The sequence below is a fragment of the Ailuropoda melanoleuca genome, chromosome 6 (genome assembly GCF_002007445.2).
Source record: "Ailuropoda melanoleuca isolate Jingjing chromosome 6, ASM200744v2, whole genome shotgun sequence".
Classification (NCBI taxonomy): Eukaryota; Metazoa; Chordata; class Mammalia; order Carnivora; family Ursidae; genus Ailuropoda; species Ailuropoda melanoleuca.
This window is the reverse complement of record NC_048223.1, coordinates 45,447,969-45,473,610: the sequence shown is the minus strand read 5'-3', so window position 1 is coordinate 45,473,610 and position 25,642 is coordinate 45,447,969. Positions and strand designations below refer to the sequence as shown.

The following is a 25,642-nucleotide window of genomic DNA, read 5'->3' as shown; positions in this document are numbered from 1 at the left end:
TATTCAATTATTTTTACAGTGTTAGCCTATCAAGAAGTGATGGTGCTGCCACAGACATGCATTAAGTACTTGAAGAAAACCTGAATCCTATCATGTTCACAGGGTCAAGAATTTATTTTTTCCTCTAGTATGATGCCAGTTGCTACAAATGACATCATACAACAAAATGGAAATTAAACTGTATTTGAAGTCAGGTGAACCAGGTTTGAATCCTGGTCTACATAGTTACTACCTAATGACCTATAATAAGTTTGTGAAAAACAGAGATTATGAATATAAGAAGTTTTGGCATAATTCTGGATACCTTATAGTTACAGAAAATATAGCTACTGTTATTTAATTAGTAACTGGACACATGCCTTGGTTTCTGCATTTAGAAATCAGATTCCCCAAGTGGTACATGATTTCTGCCAGAGATTCCAACCCATTCAATGAATGTTATGGTTTGTTTGGGTTTTTTTTTTTTTTTCCTTTCAAGTCTACCATTGTGGCATAACTGGAATCTGGTCCTCATATGCTCTATCATCTCTCTATATATACTCTGTTCTGGTTGCCTAGCTGTGAAATGAACATCACTGAACTTTTGTGGCATAACATAACATCCATTTAATTGTGATCTCAATTTTATCAATCAAGAATTGAGGCAGGGGCACCTGGGTGGCGCAGTCGTTAAGCGTCTGCCTTTGGCTCAGGGCGTGATCCTGGCTTTCCGGGATTGAGTCCCACACCGGGCTCCTCCGCTGGGAGCCTGCTTCTTCCTCTCCCACTCCCCTGCTGTGTTCCCTCTCTCGCTGGCTGTCTCTCTCCCTGTCAAATAAATAAATAAAATCTTTAAAAAAAAAAAGAATTGAGGCAAATTGCAGCAAATACAGCTCATCTCTGTTCCATAAAACTTGGGGCCTCAATTAGGGTGGCTCTAGTGGCTAGAAATGGCTGTCCTGTGTCTCAAACCTACAGTTTTGTCTGTTGGTTAGTTTCTGCCACTCTTCTCCACATCTTTGGCCATGTCTGTTGTGCTCTGGAATGCCCATGACTGTTTCTTGTCTCACATGCCTGGTGCCTGGCCTGGAATGGTTGAACCAGCTGTGGCTGACCAGGCATCCTGCTCTCTCCACTGCCTCTCCACATAGCTAGCTTGGGGTTCTTCACAGTTTGATATCTTAGGGCATATTTCTTATATGGAGGCTGACTTCTCTCTAAGAGTAAGGATTTTGAGGAGGCAGATGGAAGCTGGAAGGTATATAAAACAGAATTCTGTGTCATTGTATTGATCAAGCTAGTCAGTAAGGCCACCCTCCAAACTCAAGTGCAGAAATAATAAAGAATGTCTTATTTATAACTTCCCCACTATATCAGGACTTCTTATCAGGAACTACAGCAGACTTCGGTGATCTTTCCTGTCTGATAATTTATCAGACAATATCAAGTCAACTTGCCAAGAGATAACATCTTTAGGTCTTTTGCATTTTTCTATGAAAATAAAATTTTCTAGTTATGTGGCCTTAGGCATGTTGCCTGACCAATAGAAATGTAATTTTTCTTATCTGTCATTGGAGACAATAGCAGCTATTCCAAAGGATTGATCTAGATTAAAGATAATGCCTGACACATATTGAGCACTCAATAAATGAGGGCTGCTATTTTCATCATTATAGACATCAGAACATATTATTCTTATAATATATGACAGTCTTGCTAAACCAAGCCCATGTTCCTTATACCTCCTAAGTCATTTGGCTTCAGCTGACTTAGCTCTCAGCACGAAGGTCAATTCCATGGTTTAGTACTGCCTAACTACCTGTTATCCCAATTTCTTTCAAATTTCTCCTCGCCAACATATTTTCTTAACTCAAACAGACCTGAATTATAGCAGCATACCTTACATTCTCATCATTTTTCCAAGAGTTAGACAGAACAGTGTGGACACATTATCTGGTGCTCCTGCAGAATGAGACTTTGCCCTACTCTCACCGAGATGGAAGATAACTTCAAGTTGCTCAGCTATTCCTGGTATATTAACCACCCACATTTAAGTTTAAATTATATACAGAACTTGGGGTGTTATTATAAACTAGTAACATTTTCTCCCTTATATATACCAAAGTTTGTTATTTTTCTGTATCCATTCAACTCAATCCCTAAAAGAGGCTCATCCTGAGAAAGCTCAGGAAAGAAGCAATGCCCACCTCTGCATGTTGTTCCTTGATCAGGATCACGGAAAAAGATTTCAATCCTATGATAGTTATGCTCAGAAATGCCTGGACTTTAGGGCAATATCCTTGATTTTTTAAAACATGTTTGTCTATGTAAAAGACATACTCTATAGAAGAGTACTACTAATTTTGTGTTAAGTGTTTTCTTTCCTCATGATTTTGTTACATTAAAGAATCTGAGAATCAATTTCTGAGAACAGCTCTTCTCCTCCTCCCTGAGGTCATATTTTGGTAAATATATATATATATATATATATATATATATATATATATATACACACACACACACATATATACACACATACATTTATGACAGTCTAATTGGGTTTTTGTCCTTATCAGTGAGTGGTTTTAAGCAGAAAATGAAACAATAACATTTAAATTTAAAGGTTTTTAAAGTGACCAAGCCAATACACCTGGAGATAACGTCTTCAGGTCTTCTTTGTATGGCTGTCAATCAAGCCCTCTACACAACAAATTCATGTGAGGTAAAGAACTAAGCAGTAATTCATATATCTCATTAATTAACCAGTACTATATTAAGTATTTTAAAAATCCCATTACGTACTAGAATTTAATGCCCAGACACAAAGGCTCAAAACTACTTAAACATACAGTAATTGTACTCGGTAAATACTGTATATGTGTTTGCTGGCTCTGTACAAACCTGTTTGGAAAGAACCATCTAAGCAATGTGGCTGCATTCAATGCCAATCAAATAATATTAATCTGAAATAATATTATAATTCACTTAATGCATGATTTTTATATAATTTAAATGCCTCTCAGAGTGGATAATTGCATACTTTGGAAGAATCCTGAATGACTGAATCATAAGCTTGTGGCACAACTCTAGGTAGGTACACAATGCTGTTCATTTTTTTATTTAGTTTCAAATATTAAGAGATTGTCAGAAATATATTATCTCACGTGAACTGTGACCACTTTCTACCTGTAAATGCATGCTTCCTCTTTTATCTCAATTTAATTTAATAAAATATGATCATTATACATAGCATGAATTTTTTCTTCCTTCACTTATTTTACTGTACTCTGGCAACCCCTTTGACATTGTGTCTCTTCCTCTAATAACTGGGTTAACGGTGCCTATGGACCTAATGATCATCAAGCACAACAATCTGTAAGTTAGATACCCTTATTAAGCCCATTTTACACACTGGGAAACAGAAGCAAAGAAAAAGTATATAACTTGCTCAGGTCACTATTTGGCTTAGTTTTCTACTGTTGCCATAACAAATTACCACAGCTTAAAACAACACTTACTTATCATCCCACAGTTCCGTAGGTTAGAAGTCTGGCGTGGATCCCACTGGGCTAAAATCAGGGCTGTGATCCTTACTGGAAGCTCTGGGAAAGGATCAAACTCCAAACCCATTCCAGTTGTTCAGTTCCTTATACTTATGGGACTGAGGTCCTTGATTCCTGATTGACTACCATCTAGAGGTCTGTCTTTGCTTCTAGAGGCTGTCATTCCTTTCCATGCCTTCCATGAGCTTCTAGAGGCCTCTCTCTAGTCCTCACATGGGGCCCTTATTGCTCAGAACCATCAGAGATGCTTTAACTCTTTCTCAAGCTTGGAGTTTCTCATTCCTTCTCTGATTACAGCCAGAGAAAATTCTCTACTCATTTGATTCGATTGAGTCCACCCAGATAATGCAGAATAACTGCCCTATTTAAGGGCCAGTAACTTCAATTACATCCAGAAAGTCCCTTTTGCATATAATGTAACCTATTCACAGGTCAGGGAGTATGTGCAGACATTGCTGGGGAGGAGGCCTTATTCAGTCTATAATATTATTATTTGATTTCTATATTGGTTTAGTTTCATCTGCCCCGATAAGCCACTTTAAAGTAATTTACTAGAGCAAAGGTAATCTATTCCAATGTACTAAGCAGCAAGACTCTAATCAAAGAGATTACAACAATGTAAGAATGATAATTTAGACAGGCAGTTTCCCCACATTCATTGTTCTGTTCACCTTACCCATTTTCCCAGAAAAAGTTTCATATATGGGGCTGTGTGAGAAGACACAAAAAGGAAAGAGGCAGTCACTCCTTAGTCAAAAGGCTACAACTGTAAGATTTCTCCACCTTTCTCTATGTTTTGATATACCCTAAATAAGGAGAGGAACAGTATGAACTTCACCAGCAACATTCTGATAATTAAATGCATTTCTTCTTCCATGCAACTGTTCTAAGTTTTAACATTATAGGCTGCTATACCAGGTGTCATTCATTCAATTACTCTCTCTCAACCACTGTTGGAGAATTATGTGATAATGCACCATTGAGGTATAAAGCTCTTTCTTCGTAAAACTATCAGTCATGAATAATGATTTACAAACCTATAGGAACTCATCCCAATTAATGATCCTATTCATTCTTGGTTTATAAATTATTCACAAAAGGCATGCTAATTAATTCAGACTGAGTGATCATCAGAAATAAAATTCTGAGCCGGTTTATTGGGTTCCTTAATATGTTTTATTCATTCTATTGACAAGGTCTGAGAGTTGACGTTAATGAAGCAAAAAAAGAGACATACAAATTAGGAAAAGGATGTGAAAGGGAACAGAATGCATGATAAAGACAGATGGGGACAGGATTACCAAGGAAATGGTGATCAATTACACCCATGGAATTTCTGCATGTTTAAAAGACAGCAATCAGTAAATAGCAAAAAAAAAAGGTTTATTTCAGAATTTGTAAAGCAGAAATTTTCTCATAGCATCTCATGGTTACAGTACCTTAGTTTTCAAGACATTTTTTCCCCTTGAATTATGTTCTGGGAGTTAAATATTTTTTCCCCACCTAATGTCTTTTTTAACAGGTGTCTCATGAAGTTCTTAGGAAAGAAATGTTGTAATATATATTGTGCAATTATGAAATCTCCAAAACAGAGGCTGTAAGAGATTCTGAATATTTGAGATAGTATCTAAGAATGCATGTGTGTCATGTTTACATCAAATAATCTTTATTTAAAACTATAATAACAGAGTAAGCAAAAATCCTGTTATATGGCACTTCGTCTGGGGTCCAGAAAAAAATTATTTTAGTCACTAAAACACTGCTCCAACTTACGGGGCTTTGACCTAACTTTTTTGGATCTACCAAATCCCCTTCCTATCTTAATGGGTTCTACGGTATATTCCTATAGGATAGTTGCTACATTTTGTCTTTAAAGGGTACATGACATATCTCAGGACATGGCACATCCAGGTCACTGGACTAGCCCAGGAAACGAGCCAGCTTTCTACAACGGAGTATGTAAAATGCTTTAGACTCAGCTGAAATTGATGGAAAGAAGTACCAGTACAGCGAAATAATGTGATAAATACACAAAGTCTTTTATGACCCATAGTAGATGGTAGCTGTAGCCCAAAGATGGTCAGAATTTGGCAGGAAAACATCTGGACGTAAACAGGTCACGATTCACTGTGAAGAGTAGAATCATCAGTGTTTGGAGAAAGTAGATGAGTTCTGGTTATGCATCCTCAGAATTGAACTCAAAAAAAGGAAGAGAGGAAGCAAGTCCGATTCCCTGGGCTTTAGAGGACATAGGACAAAAGTTCATTTAATTCAAGAAGAGATAAATCAGGTAGACTACGTACTGACTAGGTGCTAATCACCTTAGGCACCCAGGTCTTCATTTGTTATGTCTCTTGCCAGAGACTGGGTCTAGACAATACAGGAAGGTGGACCATCAGAGGTGGAAACCAAAACCCCCAACAATCTGCCAAACAAGACCATTTATAAAGGTTATTATAATGGTTCTCAGATTAAGCATGCCAGAGTGAGGGCACATGAATGGCTTTGTGAAAATGCAGGTTCTGGTTCACCACCCAAACTGCCCTGCTCGATTGTTTTTATAAAGCATCAAAGTCATCTCACGATCATACTTTGGAAAAATGGTTAGTGGTTAGGACTTAGTCCTTGGAAACACAGATCCATGATTGAGTATCAACCTCTTCATATCCTAGTTGTGTGACTTGAACAAGTTTCTCAAATTCACTAAGTTACAGCTTCACAGAATAAAATGATAATGAATTCTACCTCACAAGATTGTCATATGGATTAAATGAAAGGATAATCATGTCACATAATACATATTGAATATTTGCTCATAGAAAATAAGCCCTCATTCCAATTGGTAAAATTAAGGATGTCATTTAGTTTTGACAATTAACAAACTTTTCACCATTTGTTGTAAATATTAGACCAAGGAAATTTAGTCTTTGGAGTAGTATAATATAGCAAATAGAAAGCTCATATAACCCTTGTTTCCTTTATTTCTGAAAATGGCAAAGGGGGAGTGGGCTTATACTGAAAGCTTTAATTGCATGTGGCTTCTGTAGGACATGATATAACAAAATCTGGTGGATATAGACAGTTGAAGTATAAAGGAAAGAAAAGGCAGATCTTCACAGTTGTATAATTTACAGTTCTGTCAAGTTTAGAATTTATGGTATTTCCAGAATAGTATTTCATATCTAATATCTTTGTTTATATTTAAAGAAGAGAAAGAGGACCAAACTTAAGCTACAACATATGTTTTTGCTTAATAAACAGCCAAAAGCAAAGTGAAGAAATAAACAGAAACTATTATATTACAACATAGAAGAATTTAAAAGGTTGACAATGAAAATTTAGTATTCTCAGTAAAAATATTAGTACTTCGATTAACTTTTATTTCTTAGAAAGAATGCAGAATCCATGCTACTCCATACTGGGCATTTTCAGTTTCTTTAATTATATGAACTTTTTAATGATACAGTAAACCTGCATAGTTTTTCAAAAAAATAATCTTTAAAGCAGTTTTTCATCTACATTCAAAATAAAGGGATGTTAGTTATTTTGGGGTCTAAAGAAAATCTAGCCTGTAATTACCATTACAAATGAAAAGCCCCTTCCCCTCTCTTCCCTGTGACATATTTTTTAGTGTAACACTTAGTCTTTAAAAATGTAAATTAAAATCTATCTCAAAATATTGTTGTTTACCTACATGGCAATAAGGATTGTCCATGTCATGAAGCAGATTCTCAGTATTAACTATAATTATTCTTCATGTCCCGAAATTTATCAAATACTTAATAAAACCATGCAAGAGAAGAAAATTTGCGAAAATATTAAACATTATTGCCGAACCATTCATATCCTTAATTATGAAACAGCCAAAAGGCTATATTAGTCAAATATATGACTCATAGTTTTTGAAAAGCAAAATGGAATATTTGGAAATTCATGTAAAATGAATTCAGGCACACTGTATTATTCCAAATATACAAGAAATTTGCATTCCTTAATTTATTAATAGCAAAGGCAAAAATCGGAACGAACTACAAATTGAAAAAAAAAACCAAACAAAATTAGCGAAGTCCATGACATAAATTATATGACAGCATTATAAATTAGGTCCACATAAGCTCATAATGTGTGGGGATTCCAAAACAAGAAGTCGTTTCTTAATATATTTTAATGTCATTTCCTTGGTCAAAGGGCTAGGAAAGGGGCCATTTAAAGAAAAATTTTTGTAGATTTTAAAGTTCTGAAGAAGGGAGTAAGAATGTTTTTTAAGGGGCGCCTGGGTAGCGCAGTCGTTAAGCGTCTGCCTTCGGCTCAGGGCGTGATCCCGGCGTTGCGAGATCGAGTCCCACATGGGGCTCCCCGGCTGGGAGCCTGCTTCTTCCTCTCCCTCTCTCCCTGGCTGTCTCTATCTCTGTCAAATAAATAAATAAAATCTTTAAAAAAAAAAAGAATGTTTTTTAAATACGATCTTCCTGTGTATAATTGTTTAAAGTACCCAGATTGAAACAGTTCTTTTTATAGTTACTTCTAGAACATTTCTTCTTTTTCCTTCATAATCAGATTTGGAATCCGTGTCCTCACACTAAATCACCTATCATCACTTGCTTTGGCAGTCATTTAAGATCTCCAAGTCACTCCTCCTTATTCCTTGAAAATTTTAGCTCTTGGCTTACTGTCATTCTCTTCCAATTTATCCTGTCATAATTCGTGATAACTTAAATTTCAGAAAGACAATCCATCTACACCTTGACGTCTCCTCCTTTGACCCCCTCTCCTTCAGTGATCTTGTCATGCAATGTGTCTCAGCCATTTACTTCCGTAAGCATACTTCTGCTGTGAGACAGACATCCCAGAGTTTTGTTTTTTTAATGAAAACAACTTACTTTTAGCCGAGCTAAAAGAATATATTTACAAGTATCAATTGCAGTCGGGTGGAATTAGGGATTATGTAGGAGATTATAGGATATATAGGAAAATGTAATTTGTTACTCCCAGGAAGTGTCCTTAAAACTGAGGAGAAGCAAGAAGTTATAGAACAATTCAGTAAGGTGGCAGGATACAAAATCAATGCCCAGAAATCAGTTGCATTTCTATACACGAATAACGAGACTGAAGAAAGAGAAATTAGGGAATCCATCCCATTTACAATAACACCAAAAACCATGCGTTACCTTGGAATTAACTTAACCAGAGACGTAAAGGACCTATATGCTAGAAACTATAGATCACTTTTGAAAGATATTGAGGAAGACATAAAAAGATGGAAAAATATTCCATGCTCATGGATTGGAAGAATTAACATAGTTAAAATGTCCATACTACCCAGAGCAATCTACACTTTCAATGCTATCCCGATCAAAATACCGAGGACATTTTTCAAAGAACTGGAACAAATAGTCCTTAAATTTGTATGGAACCAGAAAAGGCCCCGAATCTCCAAGGAACTGTTGAAAAGGAAAAACAAAGCTGGGGGCATCACAATGCCGGATTTCGAGCTGTACTACAAAGCTGTGATCACAAAGACAGCATGGTACTGGCACAAAAACAGACACATCGACCAATGGAACAGAATAGAGAACCCAGAAATGGACCCTCGGCTCTTTGGGCAACTAATCTTTGATAAAGCAGGAAAAAACATCCGGTGGAAAAAAGACAGTCTCTTCAATAAATGGTGCTGGGAAAATTGGACAGCTACATGCAAAAGAATGAAACTTGACCACTCTCTCACACCATACACAAAAATAAACTCCAAATGGATGAAAGACCTCAATGTGAGACAGGAATCCATCAAAATTCTAGAGGAGAACATAGGCAACAACTTCTATGACATCGGCCAGAGCAACCTTTTTCACGACACATCTCCAAAGGCAAGAGAAATAAAAGATAAAATGAACTTATGGGACTTTATCAGGATAAAGAGCTTCTGCACAGCCAAGGAAACAGTCAAAAAAACTAAGAGACAGCCCACGGAATGGGAGAATATATTTGCAAAGGACACCACAGATAAAGGACTGGTATCCAAGATCTACAAAGAACTTCTCAAACTCAATACACGAGAAACAAATAAACAAATCATAAAATGGGCAGAAGATATGAACAGACACTTTTCCAATGAAGACATACAAATGGCTAACAGACACATGAAAAAATGTTCAAAATCATTAGCCATCAGGGAAATTCAAATCAAAACCACACTGAGATACCACCTTACGCCAGTTAGAATGGCAAAGATAGACAAGGCAAGAAACAACAATTGTTGGAGAGGATGTGGAGAAAGGGGATCCCTCCTACATTGTTGGTGGGAATGCAAGTTGGTACAGCCACTCTGGAAAACAGTGTGGAGGTCCCTTAAAAAGTTAAAAATTGAACTACCCTATGACCCAGCCATTGCACTACTGGGTGTTTACCCCAAAGATACAGACGTAGTAAAGAGAAGGGCCATATGCACCCCAATGTTCATAGCTGCATTGTCCACAATAGCCAAATCATGGAAGGAGCCGAGATGCCCTTCAACAGATGACTGGATTAAGAAGCTGTGGTCCATATATACAATGGAATATTACTCAGCTATCAGAAAGAACGAATTCTCAACATTTGCTGCAACATGGACGGCACTGGAGGAGATAATGCTAAGTGAAATAAGTCAAGCAGAGAAAGACAATTATCATATGATTTCTCTCATCTATGGAACATAAGAACTAGGAGGATCGGTAGGGGAAGAAAGGGATAAAGAAAAGGGGGGTAATCAGAGGGGGGAATGAAACATGAGAGACTATGGACTGTGAGAGGCAAACTGAGGACTTCAGAGGGGAGGGGGTGGGGGAAGGGGATAGCCTGGTGATGGGTAGTAGGGAGGGCACGTATTGCATGGTGCACTGGGTGTTATACGCAACTAATGAAGCATCAAACATTACATCGGAATCTGGGGATGTACTGTATGGTGATTAACACAATATAATAAAATAAAAAAAAAATTGATTTATAATTAGCTTAAAAAAAAAAAGAAGCATCAATGAGCGTCATTGATACAAGAGTCATTTCAAAGTGAAATCAAGGAGCAAATCATCAATAAGATCTAACAGTGCCATTTTTGTTAATGGCAGCGTGGTTTACATAAGATTAACATCCGATCAATAACAGTATAAATCCTACATGTACAGCTAATTCTATATATTCCCAGTAGTAATGTTCTGTAAAGTCGTGAACTATACATTACTCTATTCCTTTGCTACGAACTCTGAATTATTGTTCTGAGAGAAAATATGGGTGTGTGTGTGTGTGAGAGAGAGAGAGAGAGGGAGAATACAGACATCTGACAATCTCGAATCCTAAGATTAATTCATCCTTTGTTTTACAAAAGAGTGAATAAGTTTCAGAAGTATTAAATGACTTTCCTGAGATACCCCCACTAAGCAATGTGTGCCAGAGTTGGAATGCAAGCCTCGTCCACTGGCCCCAGTGTTGAAAGAAACTGCTCTGAAGAACACACACTTATCTGCAGACAGCAGCAGTCTCACTCATCTAAGAAGCTAGAGGTCAGAATTCGGAGTGACCAGAACGTTGGAAAATAAATAGGATCCCCAAAATAGGGATCCATAGCGGGAAAGCTGCAATATTTGAACAGAAATCCCTCTCAAATCTTTTGTCAGAATTCTTAACTGAGTAATGCAAGAGTATCATTAAATCAATCACAAATAAACAACTGGGAAAGCTTAAAAATCTAAACAGAGATTTCAGAAACTCCTGAGTAAGATAAACTAAAGTTGATAAAAAATTTTTTTTCTAGCATAATCATACTACCAGTAATAAATACTAAATGAAGAGCTACAGGCAAAAGGGAAATAATGGATGGGAATTCGTATCTAGAGGAAAGAATGATGAAATGGTAAATTTATGGATTAATATAAATGACTGCTTTGCTTTCTGTTCTTAAACACTGTAAAAAAAAGTCAATTGTTTAAAGCAAAAGTTATAATAATGTGCTTAAAGTAAAAGTTATAACAATGTGTTCTCAGGCCTATAAGATAAGTTTAAGTTAAAAGCATGACAACAGTAGTGGAAGAAATGGAACAGATGGTTAAATGGTATAATGGGACAAATAGAAAACAAATAGCAAGAATGGTAGGCATATCAATAAATATATTTTATGCAGTTAAAAACTCCAAAATAAAAGGCAGATATTAACAGACTGGATTTAAAAAGCAAGACCTAATTATGTCAATATATTCTTTAAAGAAAAAAAACACTTTGAATATAAAGACACAGACAGCTAACACAATGGAATACCATATAAAGAATGGAAAGGAAAAGATTTAGAAAAGACATTCCATTCAAACACTAATGGAAGGAAAACTGGACTATGTTGCTATCAATAAGTTCCAAGAAAAAGAACATTAGAAGACATACAAGAGTCATTTCAAAGTGAAATCAAGCAACAAATCATCAATAAGATCTAACAGTGCCGAATGTGTACATGACTAATAACAGTGAAAATTAATAAAACTAAAGGAAGAAGTAAACAAATCTACAATCATAGTAGATTGTAACAGTGAAAATTAATAAAATAACAGTGAAAATTAATAAAACTAAAGGAAGAAGTAAACAGTGAAATAACAGTGAAAATTAATAACAGTGAAAATTAATAAAACTAAAGGAAGAAGTAAACAAATCTACAATCATAGTTGGAGAATTTAGAAATCCATTGTTGGGAGTTGATGAAACAACAAAAATAAGAACAGAAAATATTTTAATAACTCTCTCAACTAAGTTGACCTCATGGGTGTTTATAGAACGCTATACCAGCAACTGCTATACACAGTCTTTGCAAGTGTAAACCATGAACAAATAAGCCATTGTAAAAAGTATAAGCGAAGTCTCAATAAATTTCAATTAATTTTTAAGATATATCTTACCTCTGAGCACTTAGGGTAAACTGCAAATCAAAATGAAAATATATCCAAAACAAACAGATATTTGGCAATTGAGCAGCACTTCCAAATACCACAGGTCAAAGGAAAGTTAGAGGCAAAAATGTGGAACTACTTTGAAGTAAAAGAAAATTAAAGATCGTGAAAACACAATATATCAAAATGTACAGAATATAGCTGATGCCTATAGAGGGGAACTGATTGCATTAAGTGCTTATAACAGCAAAAAAGAAAAAAGTCAATAATAATCTAAATAATCTAAAATCTAACCTAGTTTTTTTAAAAAAAGCATATCAAACCAAGATAAGTAACATATAATAAGCAAATAATGACAAGAGAACAGATCAAGGTAATACAACACAGAAAAATAAACATTAATTCTGCAAAAATATTAGCAAAATTGATAAACTCTTAGAAATAATAGTTATAAAAAGAAAAAAGAAAAATATAAATAATATCAAGAATGAAAGAAATCATACATCCTGAAAGCATTCAAGGGATAAAGAGATTATTCTGAACATGTTTATACTAGTAAATTAAACAATTTAGATAAAATTGACAAAGTTCCTGAAAAAAAAAACTGCCAAAAGATGAAATAGGAAATATTACTTTATTATTATGAATATGAATAATTTACTTATTTTATAATTGCTAATACAAGATATGAAAAAGTACTTCAAAAAAGAGATATTCAAATGAATCCCTGGGATATGAAAATAAGCTCAACAGTATCAATCATTAAGAAAGTGTGAATTAAAACCATGAGAGATCACTATAAACCACTAGTATAGCAAGAATTAGAAAGACAGACCACATTTCAGTGATATGATGCTTCCAGAACTCTGCTTTGTAAGTGGTACAATTTCTTTGGAAATAATTCCTGTTATTTTTTTAATGAAGTTACACTGACTCTTACTATATAAACTATTCATTCTATTCTTAGGCATTTACATAAGAGAAACAAAAATATATGCCCACATAAGAATTTCTACAAGAATATTTATAGAAGTTTTAATTTATAATAGTTTCAAGTTGGAAGGAACCCCAATTTTCATCCAGAGGTGAAACTATAGTCATGCAATGGAATGGTATTTATAAATTAAAAAGAACGATTTATATTAATACATACAACAACATGAATGAGGAATATACAAGTATACACTGATTTTCATTAATATGAAATTCTAGAGTAGGCAGAGGTAATCTCTACAATGGAAAGCAGATCAGTGGCCACCTGGGGCAGTGGCTGTGGAGGGCTCACCAAAAAGGGACCATGTGGGAATATTCTGAGATGATGAAAATGTCCTATATCTTGATTTGGGCGGTGGTTTAATATGTTTATATTTATCAAAATTCATCAAACTGCATATTTATAAATCACTGCTTTTTATGAAAAATTTGTGTCGATATTGTTAAACAAAAATATTTAAGTATATACAAATAACACTTTAAATGCAACTTTATAAAACAATCAGGATGAACAGTCATATTTTACTTTTTTTTTTCCATTGGAGGATTGGAAAGATAAAAAATCTTTCTGGCTAAAGATAGAGACTACAAACCTGAAGAGTATGTATTCTAAATAAGAAAATCAGACAGATAATTCCCTGTGACTCATTAAGCAACTAATTTAAATCTCTCCCATCCTGGATTTGCTGAGTGATGACTACCAGACTCACCATGTGGTAAGTACTTGTTCTAAATATGAAGAGAACTTCATACCCAGCTAAGAGAGCTAAGATTACAAAATGATACGTAAGTGTCTTAGATCAAAGTAGCCCTCATGATGCATTCTTTACAACTAAAATATCTGGTATACATATACACAACATACAAACTGCACTGAAACCCCAGTTTTCAATAAAATTGGCATATGTCAAGTACATTCATCTTTAAGAATAGAAGCAAAATCTTGGTATAACAACCTATAGCATACATTGTTCAAAGAATTTCTAAGTTTAGGGGCGCCTGGGTGGCTCAGCCGTCAAGTGTCTGCCTTCAGCTCAGGGCATAATCCCAGGGTCCTGGGATCAAGCCCCGCATCAGGCTTCCTGCTCAGCAGGAAGCCTGCTTCTCCCTCTCCATTCCCCTTGCTTGTGTTCCCTCTCTTGTTGTCTCTCTCTGTCAAATGAATAAATAAAATCTTAAAAAAAAAAGATTTTTAAGTTTAGCTGTTCTAAACTATAAAACATATATGAATGATTAAAACTCTCAGTAAGAAAAGCAGTTTGCTAGCCTCACAATAAGCAAATTACAGTTTAAAACTTATAATATCAAAGTAATATTCCCTAAATGAAGAATAAGTTTGCATTTGAAACTTTCTAATGATTTTCAAAAAGATGCATCCAAAAAAAAGTTCATCAATAACATCAAAGTTTTAAGATGAGATAGTTCTATGAAGATAAAGTAATGCAAGAAGGAAAAAGAGCTAGGAAAGAAAGAAGAGATGGAGAGAAAGAGGGAGAAGGGAGGAAGGAAGGAGGGACACAGGGGCAGAGGGGAGGAGGGCAGGACACAGTGAGGAGAATCCTGCCGATCCTGCCATACTTCTAAAGTACTGGAGTGTTGATCACTTCCTAGGTACACACTTCACTGAAGCCCTCAACAACAAAACAGAACAAAAACTTGCATCTGTTTACAAGGATTATCCCCCACTGAACCAGTTGCTTTTCATGGATGAGAGATATATAATTTACACACACACACAAATATTCAGGGTTTTTTTTAATAACTTCTACTGAAAAGTTCAGAGTCATTGATTTCAATGGAATATGAAAACATTTACTATAGGTGATGGAAAGATTATATTGTCCCATACAAAACAAAATAATATATGTTATTATCCATAAAAAGTATGTTACATATTAAGATTAATCATGTGACTGTAATTTTTCATTCCATAATTTCTATAATAATCATAAATAATATAGGCCATCAATATTATTTCAATTTTTAAGAAACCAGTAAAAGGTTTAAGGGTTGTGTCTATATATAATTTTGAGGTTTTTAAAAAAAATCTCAGATTAAGATGTGAAACAAATTATCTGCAGCATTTTTACAAAGTGGATGGTTTTGATACAATATGGATAGTTTTTCAGGAGAATATGTGACTAAAATGAAAAATTGGACAGAATCTCCAGTGAAAATATGTTTGAATGATATATGGCAACTTAAAATATTTCCATTACTTCGGAAAAATTTATTTTGCATTTGTATGCTTGTTTTCCTTTTGTCTCCAAGAGCTCTGATTTGTATTCCAAATAAATCAGTTCAACTAAGCATGAACAATTACTGATGTTCAGACATTGCACTGCTATATAAAGGAAACAAATATAAAGATGGAAGAGCCACAAATGCCTCTGTTCTCCTGACAGTGCCAGCCATCACCTGAACCCACATCAAGAGAGGAGTAGAAAGGATCTATAATTGCAGCCTGTAAAGTACAGCTTTTGAGCACAGAGCAGGTGAGGCAGGGAGGGACTTTTCCAGCACAGTGCCCAAAGCCCAGTTTCCTAACTTCTTACAACATTTACTGTGAAAATCTCCTGGAGTCCTGAGCTTTGAAAATGAATAAATATTTGCTGGTCACACGAGGAAGATAAATATATTGAGGAAGAGGGGCAACAGACAGAGAGCCAGAAAATTCCAGATGAGAGAGTAAGTCCAGTTTAAGGTTCTTGCGATTAGCAACTGCCTGTTGACATATGTAACTCTGCTATTTTCCCATAAAAGAACTCAGAGAAGGGGCGCCTGGGTGGCTCAGTCGTTAAGCGTCTGCCTTCAGCTAAGGGCGTGATTCCAGGGTCCTGGGATCGAGCCCCACATCGGGCTCCATGCTCTGCTAGGAGCCTGCTTCTTCCTCTCCCACTCCCCCTGCTTGTGTTCCCTCTCTCGCTGGCTGTTTCTCTGTCAAATAGATAAATAAAATCTTTAAAAAACAAAACAACTCACAGAAGATGCCAAGCCTTTTCTCTAGAATTAGCCAGGTCCCTCTTTTAGTCACCAGATTTGACAGGAGGTTTGAAAACTCGTAGCCTACCATGAGAAAAAAAGAGGCGTGAGTCCTAACTGCTAACATTATGTAATTAACAGCTCTGCCCTGCTCTAACAAATTACCAAAAACTCTGTGGTTGAAAAATAACACAAATTTATTATCATAGAGTTCTTAAGATCTGAAGTCAGAATTGGGTCTTGTTTGGTTAAAAATCAAGATGTTAGCAAGGGGTATGTTCCTCCTGGAAGTTCTAGAGGAAACAGATTTCTTTGATTTTCCCAGATTCTAGCCCCCTCTATCCCATCTTCAAAGCCAGCAACAGTGGCTAAGGCTTTCTTATGTTACATCACATTTTCATTGACTATCCTGGCTCCTTCTTTCACTTTTAAGGACAATTGTGATTACTTTGGACCCATCCAAAGAGAATAATCCTCTGATCTCAAGGTCAGCTAATGGTTAACAGCCTTAATTCCATCTGCAACCTAATTCCTCCTGGCCATGAATATAGCATATTTACACGTTCTGGAGAACGTGTAAATTTGGACATCTTTGGAGGAGGGGGCATTATTTGCCTGCCATACCCACAAACATTTAAAAAACCCTAATAACTGAGTGATATGGAAAGTCAAGGTCCAAAATGCTCTTGCACTCAGAACCTTGCCAAGTGTCATTGAACCAGCTGGAGAGGACGCACAGGATAGACGGATCATTTTAAAAAGCTTCTCCTTCCCAGGTAAATGCATAAAGACAGAAAGATTGGGGGTTCTCTAGTGCTGAGGTTGGAAGTGGGGGTTAACTGTAAATGGGCATGAGAGAATTTTGCAGGAGGATGATGGAAATATTCTAAAATGGAGTTGGGGTGGTGAATGTATAACTATATAAATTTAATTTAAAAAAGACTGAACTGTAAATTTTATAGTATGTAAACAATACCTCAGTAAAGCTATTAAAAATTTCACTTTGCCTTCCTATACATGAATTTTATTAAAATTATAAGAATATGTGAAATTCTGTGACATTATTTGAGTACTTAAAAAGCATGAAACCGAGGTACTTTTTTTGAGATTGTTTAAATGTGTCCATTTCTTCCATTTTTGCTAAAAAATACTTGATCTTCCCTTGGACTTAAATGTTAATGGCACAAATAGACATTGATATTTACAAAATTTATAAATGTTTTCCATGATTTCAGGAAATTCTTACAAGTCTCCTTCCTGACAGACTATAGGTCTTGAGAAAACAATGTGAAACGGCAGCTCTTTGGCAAATTCCCAGGGGTATCGCCTTGCTATCATTCTTTGAGAGGGCTTCTTGAGGGTTCATTTCGCAAGCAATCACATAAGTCACCGCACAGGCAGACGTTTGCTGATATTGACCCTTTCTCTTCATACTAGTGAGTGAGTCTTGCCAAAGCACAGGAATGGCAGAGTGGAATGGCAATCTTTTTTTTTTTTTTTTTAAAGATTTTATTTATTTATGTGACAGAGAGACAGCCAGCGAGATGAGGGAACACAGCAGGGGAGTGGGAGAGGAAGAAGCAGGCTCCCAGCAGAGGAGCCCAACGCGGGACTCGATCTCGGGTCACCAGGATCACGCCCTGAGCCGAAGGCAGACGCCCAACCGCTGTGCCACCCAGGTGCCCCTGGAATGGCAATCTTTGATGACTACAGTTCTCTAAACACAAACAGAAATGGCACCAAACTGAAGCCCTTTCCCATTGTCCCTTTCTCATCCATCCCATTTTATATTCACAGATAAGCTGTACTAACAGCATTGCTAGACAGTGGTGTTTTGAGAAGGCATGACCTGGAGCATAGGCACAGACCCACTCCCACACCCTCCCCCACACACCATTCCAATTAAGGCTTGAGCTGCTTCACTGATCAAGCAAGAAGCCTCCACAGACACTGTTCTGTGTGTTTGCAATTCACACCCCAACCTCTCTTGTCTGGCTTCTTCATACATTTCTAATTTCTGCTAAAAATTCAGTTATTTAGAAAGGTCTTTACTTGTTACTCTGTCATTCATTACATCTATCACACATTATAATTATGTATTTATTTACCTGATTAGATTTACTGCCCACATTCATCACCTTGTTCATTTTTATATACATAATGTGTTATTTACAGCCTGAAACACAGAAATGTGTTACATAAATATTTGTAGATAGATTGAAAGAATGTTTGAGTAAATAATTGAAATGAAAGTGTCAGAAGACATGACTCTCTCAGTTACTCAGTGTGGATTATTGAGCAAACCACTTGCCATCTCTGAGCTTCAAGCTCGTCATCTCTAAAATGTGAAACTAATAACTTCCCTGCTTTTCTCAAAGGGTTCCATGAGAGTGAATTTTGTAAACATCTAAACCCCACAGAAATATAAGAAATAAACTTCCTATGAAGAAACATAGTAGAGAAGTTAATCCAAAGGCAGTGATAAAATGCTCACTTTTGCAATTAGGCTAGATTTAATAAATTGAGGAAAATGACACTTGACAACATTATATGGATCCCAACTGTGGACAGAGAAGTTTCAGTGCCTCAGCATCTCTCTCCTTTTGACTTGTGATTTATCCAGCAGTTTGCTTGGACTGAATCAGTGAAGTTTGACTCCCATCCCAGGTGTGTCTCCCATAGTCCTCCTATCCTGCCATACGCAGCAGGTGGTCAAAGCTCAGGTGCCCTCCTACAGGAACTGTGGCTCAGGAAGGTGCCACCAGTTCATAGTCCCAGTATTTAATAAGTGACACCCAGAATCTGATATCAAGACTCTAAGCCTTGATATAAGTCACATGCCTTAAAGAATATTGTTTAATTAAAACAATCCCATTGAAATTAACTTTATTTTTCTACCAAGTAGTAGAAAATACAGGGAGAGAAAATCTTTTGGATCATTGCCTTTATATATTAGAATTGCAAATCAAAGAAAGACTGACTCATTTTTGTAATATCTTTTCAACTCTCAACCATTTCTCTGAATTTGACCACAATGTATTGGTAAAACTGTAAGATCGTTTCAGAAATGGTGGATATCAATTGCGAGAGGTAATGGCAGTTCATAAAAACGTTATCCGTGTGAATTCCAATTATGTAATTCTTACCTCAGGTATATTCTGCAGCTCTGTCATTCATCTTACTTTGTGCTGCCCACAAGTTCATTGCCTAGAAGAATAAAAATAAAGAAATGGAGTCTTTGGTTAAAGTCTCTGAAGCAGTTTTTTGGTGAATCAAACTAAGAATATCTTTTCCATTTAATGCTTAATAAAAGCCATAGGTAATGTATACCCTGATTGCTCTATAAATACAGTGTATGCTGTTTCCACGAGAACAGTTATTTAACCCACTGAGAGAAAAATATATACAAAAACTATGTCAGCTAGCTAACTTTATCCATTCTATGGAGTGCAGAGAGAAGTCTTGTGACGATAATATGTATCTAAATTTGATATGCATACAATTGAATTCGCTTTACCGAGAGTAGTTCTACCTCTTTGTCATTTTATTGGCAATCCAGGGAACCAAGGCCATTATTTACCAGAGGACGGTCTTAACACTGAAAATGCTACTTGGACAGTCAACTATATAATCTTATTAAAGGACTTCTGGAAATTACCTAAAGTCTCTCTCCAAATTTTCTCTCAACTACCCAATTTCAATATAAGTGGTTCGTTTTTCTCATGAGTTTAGTTGCACTAAAAAGTTTGATACTTGAAACTAATTATCAGCTAGTAGTACCTGAATTATCCAATCACTTCTCATCAAGAAAGAGTAGAGAAGTTAATCCTAAGGGAGTGATAAAATACTCATCAGATGTTCAATAAATAACTGCTGAACAAATACTCCACTCCAGGCATTGTTTGAGGTGCTTGAACAAAATATAATGATGAAAAATATTAAGTCCAAATCAAGTGGCCTGCTAGAGTGAAATGGCTGGAAAAGGTACTTAATTAGAGCACAACAGGGACTGGACTATAAAATAAATCATCTGATTTCCACTTGCTAACTGTTGTCATCAGGCTCACTAGAATCTACTTATATAAGTTTCCAAAATTCAAATAATAAAACTCCAAGGTTTTCAATAGCAGCTGAAATTAATTCATTATTCCAAGAAGAAATTCATTAGCTCTGTTCCCTTTCATGCAAATATAACTATAATAAGGTTTGTTCCTAATTCATAATTTGTCCTTTTATTGCTTACTCTTTTGAAACTTTTACTTGGTTTAAGTCTGGACTACACCAAAATCTCAAGTTTTTCAGTAAATTGCCCATTTGAATCACTAGAGGAAACAGACAAATCACATCCCTTTTACAGGTCACATCAAGATTATGCCCAATACTAAATTTGGCAGTTTCAATATTTTCAAGGTATGAGTATTGTCATTTAGCAGTATTTAGACTTATTTTCTCAAGCAATCTCTAAAACAACATATATGTTGTTTGAATACAGTGCTTAAATAATAAAAGCATACATTGATACTTAAAAGTGTATTTATGCATGTTTCTATATAATTTCATCCTCCCGACAGTTGAAAATATTATTAAAAACTTTTAATTTTTACTGTGGAATGCTTCAAAAAATCATTAAAAGTTGCTTCATGTAGCTTCAACAATTACAATTCACAGCCAATATTGTTTCATTATGTCTCCAACTAAAGTACTCTCACCACTCCCTGGATTATTGTTAAACAAATACGACTCATATAATTCCATTCATAGATATCAGTACGTGTCTTAAAGATAATAATGCTTTTTAATCATAAAACAATACTATTATCACACCTAAAATAAAATTAATAATTCTTTAACTTTGTCAAATACTAATTCATGTTCAAATTTCTCTGAATGTCCCTTTTTTTTTCAGTTTGTTGTTTTATCAGGGTTCAAATACAGGCCATAACTTTCAACTGATAGTTGTATTTCTTCTAATCTATATAGCTCCCTCCCTGTACTTTTCCTTGTAATTTCTTTGTTGAAGAACCAGGCAATTTGCCCTATTAAGTTTTCCTTACTCTGAATTTCAGAGAACACTGACCCCTATAAGACTTCTCTAACACTATATTTCCTATACATTTATGGTTAGATACAAAGGATTGATCAAGTTTTTTACAGGAAAAATTCATAGGTATTCTGTGTGCTTCCCTGAGGCTGCACATAAATTCTGGTTCTGTTTTTTTCTAAGTTTAACTGCCATTGATATCATTGCCAAGATCCTCTATGTCATGAGGACTGGATAGTAGTAACATCACAATTCTACTGCATCTTCTTTACTAGCTGGAATACCTTTATTGAGGGATACTTTGCTTATCAGTTATATGGTTATACTAAGGCATAGTTCTCACAAAAATAAAGCAAACTAAATGTTTGGTTCTTTATCATTATCTTCCAGTTTTAAAACAGTGAACTGGAGATTAATAACTTCTGAGGATCTAATGTACAGCATGGTGACTAGGGCTCATAATACTGTATTGTATATTTGACATTTGCTGAGAGGAGAGCTGAAGTGCTCTCACACACAAAACAAGGGTAACTATTAAGGTGATAGATATATTAATTAATTACATTGTGGTAATCATTTCACAATGTATATATAGATCAAATCATCACACTGTACATTTAAAAGATATTTAAATTTTATTTGCCAATTATACCTCAGTAAAACTGGAAAATATAAAATAAGTAAGGTTGTGAATTGGTTCCCTAGTAGTATCAAAAGCTAGTTTATGTATCATTATAAACTCATGCCCTTAATCATATATGATGAGTTCCAAACCACTGAAGCCTTTGGTATATCAGGGAGGACCAGGAAAATGAGTTAGACCAGGAACCTCAATAAACCTTTTTAAAAAGTAATACTGAGTAAACTTTTTATCCCAAAGTGAAATATTATATATTGGTAAAATCATAATTAATGAAAAGTAAGTGGCACCATGGAAATGCCCTTTTGAAATAGTATTACAGAGGATAAAGCAGTATACAAAATTGTGTGTGTGTGTGTGTTCAATGTGGGAATACTCTCCTGTGTATAGAAAATCTTTCAGAGAAAACACACAACATTGAAAGTAGCCATGTTAAAGTGTGAAATTACTGAACTTTTCTTCTAATTCAGCAAAATTTAAGGTTAATATTCTATCTCTGAATAATTGTCCTCACCCTGTTAAATATCTTCAAAATTCTCTTAAAGGCTATATGCTCCTCAAATAGTAGTACTCACTTTCTATGTCACAGACATAAAATTAGGGAAATTGACATTTCTCACTGTTGCAGTTATAAAAACTTAACCATATGTTAAGTTGATTCTTCAAAGTGACTAGTGAACTCTTACTACTAACAGAATAAAAATAGGAACAAGGTGAGAAGATATCTTCAAATTATAAGAAATTGTGTCTAACATGAAAAAATGTTCCATATCTCTCGGCATCAGGGAAATACAAATCAAAACCACAATGAGATATGACCTCACACCTGTCAGAATAGCTAAAATTAACAAGTCAGGAAACAACAAATGTTGGCAAGGATGTGGAGAAAGGGGATCCCTCTTACACTGTTGGCGGGAATGCAAGCTGGTATAGCCACTTTGGAAAACAGTGTGGAGGTTCCTCAAGAAGTTAAAAATAGAGCTACCCTATGACCTAGCAATTGCAGTACTAGGTATTTACCCAAAGGATATAAATATAGTAATTTGAAGGGGCACCTGCACTCCAATGTTTATAGCAACAATGTCCACAATAGCCAAACTATGGAAAGAGCCCAGATATCCATTAACAGATGAGTGGATAAAGATGTGGTGTATATGTAAATGGAATATTACTCAGCCATCAAAAAGGATGAAATCTCACCATTTGCAACCACGTGGATGGAACTAGAAGGTATTACGCTAAACAAATAAGTCAGTCAGAGAAAGACAATTATCATATGGTTTCACTCATATGTGGAATTTAAGAAACAAACAAAGGATCATAGGGGAAGGGAGGGAAAAACAAAATTAGGTGAAATCAGAGAGGGAAACAAACCATAAGAGACTCTTAACTATAGGAAACAAACTGAGGGTTGCTGGAAGGAAGGAAGGTGGGGGGAGGGCATGTGATGTGATGAGCACTGGGTATTATATATAAAACTGAGGAATCACTGAACTCTACCTTTAAAACTAATGATACACTATATCTTAATTAATTAAATTTAAATAAAATAGGATTAAAAAAAGAAATTGTGTCTAAAATAAATCACCCAACTCTAGTTTTCTTTGCCACTTTTCCTAACTAACGATCACTGACGGTTCTTAGAGTTGTTTTCTCTCTAAAACTGAATGGGAATCTGTATACCCAATATCCCAGAACGATAATACAAACAATAACAAATTCAAAAAATTAAATACCAGTTCTGAATCATGAATCATAATTGTTATCATGTCAATAGCATCAGGAAAATCCCCTTGTTTCTAGGACTTGTTTTATCCACTTGGGATGTATTAATCTTGTTTGCTTCAAAAAGATATATAAATAAAAGAGATATAAATAAAAAACAACTTAACTTTATAGAGAATAATAAGTAGTTTCAAGCAAAAACTTCTAAATGTTTCACCTCAACATGCATTGCATTTTAAATTCCTTGTTTGTTTGTATATTAAAAAGTTACATCTGAACCAAACTGAAGGTGACTCTGCAAGTATTGTTGAGGGTTAGGGTTAGAGTTCTTGTGAACACAGTGTCTGAGACTTCATATCCCAGACCAAGCTAATGAAGAAAAACCACAAGTTCTAAAATTTGTCAACTTGTTATATTTGTGACATCAAATTCATTTAGCAATACTTGTCTAACTCACTGTCATCTTATGGGCCATAATTATTAATTGGCTATTGTCCAAAGTAATAAACAATTTAAAATACTTTATTATTTGTGACATGTGGGATGGCATGCATTCATTAAAATGCCAATACACTGGCGCACCTGAGTGGCTCAGGGGTTAAGCCTCTGACTCTTGATTTCGGCTCAGGTCATGATCTCAGGGTCAGGCTCTGCTCTCAGCATGGGGTCTGCTTGTCCCTCTCCCACTGCTCCTCCCCCATTCCCATTCCTCTCTCTCTCCCCACTCCCTAAACAAACAAACAAATAAATAAAATCTTTTTTAAAAAATGCTAACATACATTTGAGTACAGTGTCAGGAAAAGGAAAACTTTGGTATATGGTAGGGATGATAAAATGAGATCACTGAAGCCTATCTGTATAGAGCATCAGGATATGGATTAAGGGCAAACTGCAGGAAATGCTTTGCAATTTCTATATTCACATAAAGTAACCAGATATGTAAAATCATCACAAAACTTAAATTGTTTTTTAAACTATGCAAATAGCTCCCAGGTTTTAAATTTTATTAAGGCTTTTACCAATGTACCAAGAAGTTTGAGCCTCATTTAATCCAGCATTTTAACTCATTCCCTTGCTGACTTTATCTTCTAAGCACCCCTCAAAACCAAGAGGTATTTGTTGGCTTTTATAGTCTATATTCAAGCACAGAGGTATATTAAATACATTATATTGATACATTAGGTGTATTAAATATGCCTGTGCAGACTCCACTATGCAACTTCACGACCTGCATTGCAGGTGGAATTAGTTTCTGTATTCGTTTCCCACTACTGTTGTAACAAATTATTAAAAACTCAGTGTTATAACACAACAGATTATTCTTTTACAGTTCTGGAAGTCAGAGTCTAAAATCAGAATTCTGGAAGGAGTATCCAGCTATCTGCCTTTTCTAGCTTCTAGAGACCAGCTGCATTTCTTGGCTTGTGCCGCATCCTACATCTTCACAGCCAGCACTGCAGCACCTCCCAAATTCTATCTCTAAACTCGACTTCAATCCTGGAATCTCTCTCTGATTTTCCTTCCTCCCTTCCCCCACTCAGATAATCTTTCTCAAGATCCTTAATCATACACACACACACACACACACACACACCCGAAGATCCTTAATCACACTGCCTCATAAGATAATAGATTCACAGATTCTGGGAATTAGGATATGGACACATTAGAGAGGCCATAACAGCCGTGATTTACCCACCATGGGAACATAAAGATATGGTATCTTTTGCCAAGAAAGCAGTACCTATATTAACAGCTGATTTGACCTGGCTTAATTGCTATAGTATTCAAATAAGTAAAAATAATTTCTTTCCTAGGT

At 35.5% G+C, this 25,642-nt stretch overlaps 1 pseudogene; it reads right to left on the bottom strand.

Moving 5' to 3' along the window:
* The window catches only part of LOC100477994, a 33,178-nt pseudogene extending 15,395 nt beyond the window's left edge, over positions 1–17,783 (bottom strand).
* Positions 17,784–25,642: the final 7,859 nt, after the last annotated feature.